This window comes from Ischnura elegans, chromosome 11 (genome assembly GCF_921293095.1).
Source record: "Ischnura elegans chromosome 11, ioIscEleg1.1, whole genome shotgun sequence".
In the NCBI taxonomy this organism is placed as follows: Eukaryota; Metazoa; Arthropoda; class Insecta; order Odonata; family Coenagrionidae; genus Ischnura; species Ischnura elegans.
The window spans coordinates 78,555,698-78,569,659 of NC_060256.1; positions in this window are offsets into that span (position 1 = coordinate 78,555,698).

Below are 13,962 nucleotides of genomic sequence, written 5' to 3' on the forward strand. Positions count from 1 at the left end.
CAGTGTAGAGCTACGTCAAACCAATCTTAGCATTGCTGACCATTGATGATGGTGATGGAAACTCTCTCGCTTCTGTATTTTAAAATTATGAGAGAATGGCTCAATGAAAGAGGTCCTAAATTACCTTTCCCTTCCATCTACCGAACTCTTGTAACGAATAAGCGATTTCGTTCCTGAATGAATGGCCCCATTTATTACATTTTCTGGCTGAGAAAAAGAAGTGAATAGGACACTGGAGAAACACGAATTTCTGGCTTTGAGCTGTACTCACTCCCGCGGAAAGATGAACGCTTTCACGTCTCTGACGGAGACGTGGACTTCATTATTCCACGAGTTCCGCAGTCGACCGATTCCTTTCAAGAAACCCTAGGGCGCAGTTTTCCGGCCAGAAGAAAACGCAAAGCATCGCGAATGGGAGTGAAGGGAAAAAGGAGGGCAGGTGACCTGCAGTGAATGACAGGGAAGAGAGAGCAGGGAATCGTAGGTAAGAAGAAAAAAAGACAGTGCCGGTGACAAGCGCGGAACGAAAGAAGCGTACGAAGGAAAATAAAAGGAAGTGAGGCGACCATCTTTTTCACCAATTGTTGTCATCTGAAGGCTTAAAGTATTGCGGCGAAATATGGACCCCATAATTTCGACGTGTCACGCACATCGATACATCGATGCTATATAAATTTGTCTCTCGTTCACAAGGAAAAGAAAGGTTCCTCGAGGCTTCTTGCTTTTCCTTCAGCGAGGCGCGGCGTATGCATATACGATTGCTTTGGGTATTAAGGCTGGATATCTTTCAATGCAACACGGATAACATAGTGTTAAGACATCACCATATATTTAGTTCCAATAGAAACGATAAAAAAGATATTTTGCCCAACGGAGAGGTAGAGGATATCGTTTTTCCCCCGGATATTAATGGAATTAAATAAAGGTCTAGCGCAGTAAAATCAATCGAAGGCGCACTTATTCTCTTTCTTAAACGCCCGGTATCCTATCGTTTATACTGATACTGGGGGCATAAATGATAACTATCTGTTATACAAGATATGATAACTGCAATTAATGTCCATTCATTAAGGTAACTACATCTGGATATCCAAGTAATAAACCCTAAAAAAGTATCACATTAATGATCAAGACAAACCAAATTATTGAAGCATTGGAGACTTAGGTTACCCCCCTACGTTTGATTGAATAATAATAACATAGGTGCGTGTGTACCTAGAGACACTTTCATTAGCTTTAAGCGAAATACTGGCTATACTCACCAATGAAATTTGAAAAGGAGTTTTTTTCTCAGAGGACATTAAATTTATCTTATGCTTATCTTCGTATCAAGATATTACTACAATGGAAATGATTTCATTCCAGCTGAATTTTTGAAAAGATAAATAGTATACATACTTGTACTGAGTCAAGGCGTTATATAAGCACATAATTTCTCATGGTTTAATTACACCAAAAAACTTGAGGGACAGCTTAAATTACAGACTCGTATTTTTCAGCATACTTTCAGCAGACGTATCTCTCCATCGATTTTTTAGCGCATATATATATTAAGAAAGACGGAGAAATTCAAAATGTTTACATCTCGGTGGCAGAAAGGGTAAAGTCCTCGCCTACCATAGCGATGGTCGCAGGTTCGACTCCCGCCTCGACTGGTTACTCCTATCTAGGTCATAAGTGTTTAAGATCGTCCTACATTGTTGTTCGTTAGATTCCTTCCTGGAAAATTAACTATTATGTAAATTCAAAAGCAGTTTACAATAAAACAGAGCAACTTACTAGAGCAATTTACATTACCTATTATGTAAATTCAAGAACAGCTTATTTTCCGACGAAGTTAGTTCACATCTTATAAACGCCAACACACTACGCTACCACGGATCATAAAAATAAAATAAGAGAATTAGACCGTAGAACTGGTAGATTTTAAAAGCCGCACTTCGGCGATCCATAAGAGATTAGAACGGCAGCGTTAGGCCTTAGAAATAGGTTAGTTGACTGGTAGTGTAGGTTACTAACTTATGTATTCCTTAATGCATGTTTCCTAATTTTCCTCGTATTTCTAACATCATTTTGTTCTAAGTTCATTGGCAGATTGCCTTCATAAGTAGGATAGAGTAGATTATGTGCTGTACCTAGCGTACATGTGGCGTAGCCGCTTAGGGTATTTTCGAAAAAGTAAATTTTAAATTTGCTGTCTTGCTGGCGGCGGGGTAAAGTCCTCGCCGGCTGAACCGGAGGTCGCGGGTTCGAGTCCCGCCTGGGTAAGTTTTCCCTATCCAGGTCATGGTTATTTGTGTACGTTAAATGATATCATGTAAAAGGTCGTATAGAACTGTTCCCGGTGATATGGAAATAAATGAAATAGAATAATGCTCTGGTGCATGTTGGTGATGCCAACATCAACTGCCAAACACCTCTGTAGGTGTCTCGCAAGGTTAATATTTAGATATAGATGTAAAGGCCTTAATTGCGCTGTTTATGGATTAAAAAAATAAATTAATTAATTAGAAAAACATTTATAATAAATTAATTAACATTTTTTAATACGTAGATATTCCTGCGATTCCGCATCAAGAGTAACGTGAAAGAGCGTCCAAAACTGTTCGCCATTAGAAAACGATCGTTCGTTAGACCAACCTATTCCGGTACAGTGCCCTTATGGCAGTTCTAAAATCAGCAAAAACATGTTTTCCATTCGTGAAAACTCCAAATACGGCTGGTTTCCCTCATCCCTTACTTAACCCTGCTTACAGCCGGCTACAATACGAAGAAGATGCAGCCCAGGATATGACGGTCGAGGGCCAGGGCACTTAACTCGGCTGGCGGAGAGCGGTTAATGAGGGCCTGGAACGGTCAGGGGCCGAGACATGAAATTAACGCGAGGCAGAAATCCAGGCCAAGGCGGCGGGCGGTCGAAAAAACCCTTTAACGAGGAGGGGCTGAGTGGGGAGTGGAAATGTATTTATCTGAGGGTGTCTCAGGGTGGGGTTCCCGAAGAGAACCCTTCCTGATCCTTCCCCTCACCCTCCTAAAGCTAAACAGACCCTGGCCACTGTTCAGTTCCCTTTTATTTTTCCACTACCGCGTCCAGACTGCTTTTGGTTCATCACAGCCGCCATGGTAACTGATCAATAATCCGATTCCCTGAAGCGAGAAGATAAAAGGAAGGCGACGCTCTGATCGCCCCGATAGGCGCCGACGGTTCATGGGTTTTTACGTCCCTCTCGACGGGCAACAGACTGCACTCGAGTTACCCTAAGAACTAAGAACACTCGTAAGGGATAGCCCATGCTGCTAACACCTGGGATCCGACCCAGCCAGCACAGGAAAGACAGAAAATCGCATGCATACAAAACGTTGACTGAACGCTTTTTAAGCATGGGATGATACGCATGGCAGCCATCACATGTTTCAACTTTATATGCAAATTCGACCCGCATCGTTATCCTGAACACAATGTGAGACGGGAGACATTTTGAACACTATTGAAACTGAACAGAATCTAATTGAAAGGCATTTCAAGCGAAAAGGCAGGTGATGCTTGTGTATCGGCTATTCTATGAATGTTCTAGATTATTACCTATTCACTCATTTTTTAAATATTCTAATGTCACCGAGGCATATTATCTTTTCAATTTGCACGTATTGACGTACGATAATGAAAATTCAATTGAAGTTCACCCATCGTAATTTAAACAGCTAATTAATTTTTTCTATCATCCCCTGGAAATCTGGATAGTCAAATCAATTAGCGAATGTCTTCAACACATCGCAGTGGTACGAAACGAGTGAACAGGAATTACTGTATGGCCTAGAAGACTCAATATTGGATAAATCAACATCCACATGCCTGACGCAGGGCATACATATTATCCGAAAGTAAAAAAAAACTGAGTAAAATAGGCCCTTATATTGATTATTGTAATCAAAAAAAGTGATGAAGATAAACATTAACATTATATCCTTCAATTATAACTCTCACCTGGGCTACGTTAACCTCATTTTGCACTTCTCAAAGTACATTAGCCAAGCTAATAGAAAGGGTTCCTCTCTTAATTTAGAAGAGCCACCTATAAAAGATTAATCATAGCATAGGCAACAAATACAATACAACAAACAACAAATCTCACTGTGGGTAAGAAGGATGAGAAATTTGATCTCCCTAACTTATGTGCTTACTTTTCCATGATTATGGAAATAGACATTAAAATTTCCTTTAAAAAAATAGCCAATTTTTTAGGCAAAGTGTTCATAACAACATCACTAAGTTCGAAGTAGTTTAAGCTGCATCAGCTGAAGTCATTTGATGTACTCGGGCAACCTATTATTTACGCGAAAGAGTCGAGATAAAAATTTAAACAAAAAATCATAATTAGGAATAAAACGTGAGTGAAATTTGGCACCTTATCAAAATTCAAACGCCAAGAATTATTTTTTAAGGTATTTATAGTGGTTGACTTGAGTAGTTTCAACACTGCTTCGAACCTTTGAACACTGAACCGTTGACGACACACCTTGACTAAATATTCATTAACCAACAATATGTGGCAAATCTTAAATAAATATGTTTAGATATGAAGTGAAACACTTTGCATTTTACACATAAAAATTATTAAACTACAGTCGCCATGGTTCGCTGCACTGCAGCATTATCAATACTAAACGAAGAAATTAACCATGCCAACCACACGGGGCTGATTTCATCCCAGAGATGCTGCAACGGGTTAAAAAAGGGAAACAAATGGACATTTGGGAAAAATTGTACATCGTTTCTGCAATTAGTAGGAAAGATGTTATTACTAAAGACAATGTTTTTCCCTTCCATTCTCCGATCCTTGACCTCCCTCAGCTAATGGGGAAAAAAGCCCTCCGAGCACCTCAAAGTAGTCACCATCCACCTCCCCTACCTGACCCCAGACCAACTGTAAGGTTAAAATTCCCAACCCTCCTTTCCACCCCACCTTCCACCCCCAATTTCTCAAATGTTTACGAGTGTGCATTTTTTTATTTATATTGGTATGGTTAATTTCTTGGTTTAGTCTTGATAATGCTGCAGTGTAGCGAAACATGTCGACTGTAGTTTAATAAATTTTTATGTGGAAAGTGCAAAGTATTTCACTTCATATCTCATAATGGATCTCCACAAAGTATCTGCCTCATCCATCCAATTCATAAACATATTTATTTAGTAAGAAAATATATGTAAAACGTATATAAAAGCCGGGAAACAAAATATATTTACGTTATTTTGGCGAAGCCGGTGAAGTAGTTTTCGTTTTGCGATGTTGGTACAAGAGATTCCCGGCCGACTTGCCAGTTTGTGGCAGTTTTTCGTATTATATATATCTTATTTTATCACGAACTTATACATTCTCATGCATACTTAGATTTGTCAGAACATTTTGCTTCTAATGAGTGCCGTCTCAACAACGTCTAGTTACGATCTCCATAAGAGCCCATGTTAAATTGTCCTAATTAACCGTCAAATATCTCAAGAATAGCACCATAGAGTAAGTATTTATAATATAATAAGTACTGCAAAATGTTCCTCGACGAGGTAAATAGCATAAAAATACCCCAGGTTGGGCAGAATCATAGGATACAAAAAAAGATAAAAAAACACTCACAGTACTAAATTTTCGGTGGTGCATTACCACCTTCCTCAGAAACACAATGCACAGTGAGTGTTTTTTATATTTTTTGTGTCCTGTGATTCTGCCCAACCTGGGGTATTTTTATGTTATAATATAATAAGAATATACTTACTCTATGATAGCACATACGAATCCCTTTTTTTTGGATGGTTAAAAGCGCGTCTTTCAAAGAATATGAGACCCAAGTTTCATCAAATTCTTGCTACTTTTACCAAGGCGCAATAACTATATTAAGTAGCACAAAGAATAATTTTCGTCAACGTAGAGAATAAATATCTGACTGAAAAGGTCAAGATGGATCGACCGTGACTGCACAGTCCAAAACAAGTCCTTTGGGTAAAAATGTGAATTATGGGAGGTATGCAACCTCTTGATAAAATTCAGAAGACTTAACCTCATATCCCCCATGAGGACCCCTTTACTTCCATCCCAGCATATCCCACGTGTACCCAGTCATTATATCTTTCACTTCACCGCACTGATACACCCATTTGCTGGGAGTGGCCGGCAGGGTGGGTCAATTCCTCATTCATCCCTCATCTTTCCTTTCTCATTCTCATCCCAATAACCTTCTCTGTCACACGCACATGGAGATGCACGGGAAATAAAATTAGGGGATCGCAGAGGACGCTATGAAAGGGTAGGCTGGAACCCCCGTTGCGTTCCTGGGATCCATGGCCACCGAACATGGCCATGACGTTGAGTAGTTCTCTAACTAGATCAGCGAATGTCCAGAACTGCCACATGACACTATTATTTGTTTGGTCATCAATCATTATGCCAGCCCTGCTATTCCGCCACTTTTCTCCATTGAAATTCCTTATCAGTGATAGACTAGTAGAGATTAATCGTCATTTAAAAAGCTATCTTTGTCCAAAATGGTATCAAGAGATAGGTAATCGTGGAGTATTGCGTTAAACTATAAATATTGTTAACCACACTGAATAGGCAAAATTTCCCACGTTTAATTAAATCACAACATTCTTTACATTGGAATTGATCCACCAAATGTAGAATGTTTATTTACTTTAAGGAACTGATACGTATCAAAATCAATTTTTATTAAGAAAAGAGCATGTTAAGTAAAAATTTCGTTTAAAACCTTTAGCCAATCATATTTATGTTGATTTTAATTCCAAATAATGCTGCCGGAGTAAAGGAGAAGTAACCCATTGGTTATTTTGATTACTTATCAATGCCTTTAAAATGGAACATCCTAAATGCTCCAAAATATATTATGAACTTACTCTATTTTTGGGCATGATGGAAAATAAAAAAGACGTGAACAATTCATGAAACTTACATTGTACTGACGAAGTTTTTTTCTGAATCATCAACTCGCCAGTTCAGTTCTCATGCATTATTACACCACTCACGAAAATATATTAGTATTTCATCAAATTCTAACGAGTTTATCTCATTTCCACGAGGTTCGGTATCTAGATATTGGCAAGATTTGTTAAATATACATCCCCAGTAGAGGATTAGGTTTTCTAGTGTTATCTATAAAAATGTCAAATTTATCCTTTATATCGCTCATGCATACTTTCGTGATTCCGTATTTGATCCATAAAAATAAATATAAATAAACTAACTGACATTGGTACTATACATGCTTACTTTGTTAGACAGGTATTGAGGCCACCAACCCCTGGGAATTTCACTAATAAATCTTTGCCGAGTGTGCCTCCCGTACCGTCAAGATATAGTCTTCTGGAAATTGAGGGCGCAATTGAGTGGAATGGTAATAGCGGAATATCAATCATTGGGCGCAAGGCACATCAAGAACAGAACACTGTTCATCGGATGCAACGCTGGACTCCTGATCTATCAGCGTCGTTCAACGATCTCGCCTACATGATATACGATACCAATTCCCTCAAAATTACCTATTCCCCTGGTTCTAAACTACTCTACCCCTATTAGTAATGAAACAATCGTTCACGATTGTCGGACGGCCCCAAACATGCTACACCTGAGTCGTTTTGACGAAGACACAAAAACGTTTTTCGGGCGTAATATTAATGATTCTCTAATTTACCTACAACTAAGTTATCACACGAGATCCCGAGTGACGGTATATGGATGAGGTCACTCGGTTATAAATTGGAAAGGGATTCCAAGATAAATACTCTTACGTCTGCAAATAATCAAACAATAAAATTTAAAATAAATACACGATATTTTGATGAAATATTAATTTTTAGGAAATACTTCTATGCATAGGATATTTTGGACGAATGAATGTACCGCAGAATCTGAGCGACGCGTCGCGACGTTATCTTATTGCAAATCTAAATTTGGGCGAAAATTATTAAGAAGCCAATTCAAGGATTGGGGTCAATAGGAACAAATGTTGAAACTGCTGTTGAACATGTGCCATAAGCTTCAATGAAAATCTACGTTCACCGACAGTAATAATGATTCGCTCTCTCAAGGGTATAATCAGTTACTAAGCCAAATCTAATTCTACGGCTCCGTAAAGGTATACCGCTGGGTATTCCGCGGTTATTTCATTGAATAATTCTTTCCACTTTCGTCCAAGTGAAGACGTCGTAGCGCGCCCAAGCTAACTTCTAAAATATACGATAACCTTTACGGAAATGACGATCCCTTCTCTACAGAACTCGTAGGCTCATTTGGCATTCGCGAAGCGTCCCACCTTCTTTGTCGCACCCCCTACTAACCCTGAAAGAATTTCCACCCGGCTGCGGTACATTACAGTTCCAGCAGATGGACACCTTCAGCGACGCCCTCATCCGGTACAACATTTGCCGCACACATAGAATGCCGTTTCCTCCTCCCAAATAAGCCACCTTTCAATCCAAGGCCCATCAAAGTCTCAACCAAGCACTGACCGAATAAACGGAAAGAATTCCAACAATTTCATTGCACGCCCAAGATAACGCATGGAAAATCCGGAACGAATCGTAAAGACGTATCTTGGTGACCGAAAACTCGCTTTGCTTGCGCCATAGGTATGGGTAGGGATGGAAGAGTGGATAGAAAACCGACGTAAGCATAGCAAGTCCGCTATTAACAAAATACGCCAAGGGGACCAAGTCTTAGGATCCTATCCGATGTGCGGGGAGTTGTACTTGGTATTGCCCTCCTTTAAGCATACATGGTATCTACAAGCCGGCGCCATATTGTTTTAGTATCCTCGAAGTCGTCAACGGCTGGTGTTCTAACAGCTCCCGACGCAAGCCTCTTGAGGGAGGTAGCACCTTTGAGAAATTAGTTTAAAACCACTAAGTGTTCAGAAACATCAAATTATTATTCAATTTCCATGGATACAGCTCTTTTTATTATCAGTATTCTGTCAATATTGGTAGTTATTTTCGGGAGTTGCTGCATAGGTAACATTTTCTAACTCAACGTTTCACTCCTACTGGGAGCCTTATCAAGGCAATGGGAGGGAAACCGTTCTCGCTCCGAGCTTATTTATTTATTATGTTTATATTATGCTTATATAGGTTTCGTTAACCCATTGTTGACCCGATTCTGTCAATTTGTCGATTTTCGTCTTTTTGGTATTTTTTAATCTTGAATGGGTAAAATTCAATGTTGAAAATCTTTTTGTAATGCGGAGACGTCGTTCTCTCTGTAAAAAATACAATAAAATGCACCAATCAAATATTTTGCCCGTGACGAGAAGAAGAAGGCGACTGTTTCGCCATTTTCTTAGTTTTTCGCGCGTTCTTCTTCATTCTTTCGACCGTAGAAGCTATCCTAGTACGTTTAAACAATGTTTCATGATTCATTGTTGTAGTCGAATAAACAATGAGCGAAACGATACATGACACGGCCGTATGGAGCTTCGGCAGAATTTCGAACAAATGCTTAAAGTTGAGCGTTCTCCCTTTTTTCGGCGATAGTAGTTATAAAATGCCAATAATTGCATGCAGATAGGTATTAACAAATACAGTTATTCATACCCTGATGACGATGGAGAATTCTTATATCGAAACGTCGACCGAGATGGAGTTGGAGAACCTTAACCGAAGGAATTCCCGAGTAACCTTCCACAGTTATTCACTCCATATGCAGAGCCTATTTTACCTAGTACTAGACGAGTGTTGGAAGGCTTCAAACGAGATTTGAACCCTGAGTCTTTCGATCAGCAGCCAAGTACTCCTCCCACTAGACTACCATGCCCCCCTCCCCCCTAATATCCGCAATAAATTTTGCGATCGAGGTCGCATTGGAGAATCGCAAATGCTCTTGCTCCAAAAGCCCTAAATCTTTTTGTGCTCTGACGAGTCAAAAATCTTCGAACACCCCGTGGGATTCCTCCATCTAAAATGCTTCTCCATGCATCCAAACCAAAAACGGAGCGACCCAATGCAAAACCGATAACGAACGAATATTTATGCCCGCAGCCACAACGATCTATTTTCTCTGGAGACGTCATGTAAAGGCGATGGGGGCCTGCAATAAATCTTTCACCAGCTGCACGGACTCGAAAGCACCTGGCGGTCCTCTTTTTTTTCCATCTTTGAACACTTCAAAAGGGACGAAGTCATGAGGGACAGACATGCGCCGTTCCCTGAGAGAATGGAATACTGTGGGGGCCTTCACGGAAGTAGTGAGGCACGCACATGGTCAGAGTGGACCAGAGGAGGGTTATGACCTTTTGGGCAGAAAGCGGTCACCAGTCCCCACCTCACGATCTGGTTCTGCAAAGGAACTTCACGCTTGGTGATTCTCCAACCGCCCCACAGTGGGCTGAAATCGAAAAAAGCTGGACAAAACCTCGAAAATGGTTTTTTTGAGTATGGAAGTTGAAACTTTGCACAGTTGTTGCCAACACATTAGTGCATTTTTTGACGCAAAATATTTTTCTCAGGCAAATTTTTTATATAAAATACATAGCCTCAAAGTTGAACAAATTTGGCGCAAATTGCCCGCTTTGAATTTTTTTAGAAATTCAGCATGTTTAAACTAATGTCACACCTTTAGTATTAGTTCAATAGCAACAAAAATTTATAAAATTGTTAAACGATTTGTTATCATCGATTACCATCAACTTTCACGACTTAGTTGTTGTATTTGTGACCAATACGATACAAAATGGCGGACCCTGTTTTTCGTCGAATTTTTGTGTTTATGCAGGATTTTAAAAAAAGGATCACCGAGTTACCTCGAGATATTTACACCACATATAGAGCAAAGTATATAGATTATGATAATCGGAAGTACAGCTGCGACCACCTGCGACGCCGAAATTAAGATCGATTTTTCGAACGTGCGGCACCGCCCGGAGCTGGCTGCTGGCCACGGGAATTGCCGTACTCGACGGATGTTGGATAGTGAATCATTTTAAGCAAATTTATTGTATAAAAGCTATGATATATTATTACTACATTTATTTTCCTTTTGTTGGCATCCCTTTCCAATTATTATTTTTTATATTTATTTTTATTATTGTTTACTATTAGTTTATCTTCTTCAGGGCTATGAATGATGATGGTTAAATTAAATTGATAATTGAAGACATGAAAGCTGATTACAACCTTTTTTGCAATAATAAAATAAAACATATAAATGCTGACGGACAAATTGATTTAACAATAAGTTTAACGGGGAAATAGGGCATAAGTAGGGGTGTTAACCAAAATTTGCATACATGATGATGTGATTTATCAACTTCATGTATCTTTGTATGCTAAATCCCGAAATTACAAACTTTATAATGCAAAGTTATGGAGAAAAGTGGTTCGCATTGCACTCATCACCGCGCCGCGGACATTTTTGAAAGCCGAATAAAATGCGACCGAAGTGGTAACAGAAATCAGCCTTCCATAGGAAGGAATTGGGCCTCCTCTAAACAGTCGTCTTGGTTACAGCCCTTAGAGGATCCATTCCGGATTTTGAGCGTCCGAATAGGTTGCCATTGCCACCTTGGCCATATGTCAGTCAATGGGCCCGAGTCAAAGTTTCCGCCTGCCCCCAATACATCGACGTCTCCCACGAAAAGAACTGCAAGCCAGCCCTCTTTCTCATACATCCCCTTCACGAGACTTTTGACCTGTCGCCGCATCATTCAACTCCAGGGGCTTTACACGTATCCCCAGCTCCTGTTTCCTGAAGTTCCCCTTCTTCCCACTCGCCTTCTCCACTTGGGCTGTTTCCATTCCAATATTCACTTTTGGAGTCCTTGATGGGATTGACGAGTGACAAGTCGTTCCACCCTGAGTCGACGAAATGATTTTTCTCGGAGCGACGCTGATATTCGCTCGGGAAATTCCTTGTCCCATGAAGGGTTCAAAACGTGTGAGAAGATTGCTGGACGAATAGTAGCTGGCAGAAGAGCCCTTTCCCCCAGATCGTTGACGTTCCAGTTCAACCGATTCCTGAATATATATATGGTAATATTAATGCCTTTGGTTTTCTTTGATGAAGGAAACTACCCTATTTTAGAAAAGTACAACTCCTTTTAATTTCAATAAATCGATGACGTACCATTCTTCACGACATGAAATTTATAACATTTTTTTAAACACATGGTATATGAAAAAATTCCAAATGTATTTTTACGTTACATATTTTTTATACAAGCCTACCGATTCATGCGCTGGAGTTATAAACAATAATCGTCTATAGGAGAATACAACGAAAAGCACAGGGGTTCCTGAATGAAGACCAACTAAGGATTTATAAAAAACAAGGGCACAATGGAGGCCTCATTCATCCTTCGATTGCTCGTACAAAAGAGAATGAAGAGGAATAAGCCTACATTCATCGCGTTAATTATTAACCATTAATCAGGAGCTCATATATTCGGGGGCTCAAGATAACCCCCTCTCGCCTTCCCCTTGAAATTGGAAAATGTCGAATTTTTCATATGTCAACCGCCCGCGCCGCCCCGCCTAGGGATAGACATTTTACCACCTGCCGACCGCATCTGTAGGTGGCTTACTGGGTAATATGTATATGTAGTACTTCATATCCATCCGCTAGCACAATTAAGCTTCCATTTCTTTATTTAACAAATACTGTAAATCTGATTTACCATGGAATTCCCTCCTTTTTATTTACTTACATCTACATAATACCCTGCGAGCCACCTCAAGGGTGTTTGGCAGGGAGTGATCAATCACCAGCATGCAGCATGCAATTGGACTGCCACGCCTACACCAAACGGTCCAAAACACGTTAAAAATACTAACAAATTATACTACCACACACCGTTAGAAATAATAATAAAATTCAGAAACATACATTAGGGTATACATATGTAAATAAGCTACGCTACAAGCCGTTTAATCTAATTTTTATATTTATTTTGTTCTAACGTTTCCGTTATAATCTCTTGTTGATCGAGTAAATAAAGATATTCTGAATCTTAACTGAACTTAATCTAACCATAGATTGATCTTTCCCTTTCCCACTCAAAAGTTATTAACTGCACACTCTACTGCCTTTTACATCGCATTTAAATATCAAAAGAAGTTTTCATCGATTTTTTTTCCTAAGTTTTCGCATGATAGCTGCACTGTATAAACTTTGCAATCTAGGTACATATACTCACCAATACATTACAGGTATGCGGGCCTTACATGAAGTACAGATGTGTGGGCGCGGTGGAAAAGGTTATGCGCGACGCGAAGATACCCGTATTCGAGTATCTGCTACGAAAAACTTCTTTTCGTCCACCCTCGCAACTAATCCCACAACACAATTCCTTCTGCCACGTACGAGTTTCTTAACGACCAACCACAACTACGCACGCGAGCATCACCATCCCCCGTTCTGTGCATTCTTTTTTCGTCCCTCAAAGTTCCGTCCTCATATCCGACGGTTCATTAATCACTTTTTCTCGAGAGTTCGTCCATAAAAAAAAACTTCAACGGATGTTTTTTTTTTTATCGTTTAAGGAGAGGGTTCAAGTGGAAGAGTGGATCTCTTAATGGCGTCACTTTTACGCAAATAAAAAAATTGCGCAAGTAAAAAAATCCACCCCCTTAATTTCCGGTTCCCCTCCCTAATCTTTCGCTCGTCATGAGATAGTCACATACTAGGATCAACTAAGAAGATGAGTCGGGGTAAGGAACGCGTAATATTCGCTGTTCTAGCCCATAAAAAAAATTTCCGTGCTGATTTCTAAGTCGTGTTAGAATCAGTTCACAGGGACTGTATACTCGGATTCACGCGATAATTTCTGCACGCGGAGATTATGGGATTAAAAATGTCGCATGCGACATTAAGGTTATAGATGATCGCACTCTTTCACTATCAACTACTTTTGATATTATTTTTCGACTGCATTTTATCCGTAAAAGATGCTATGTCCAATAAAACC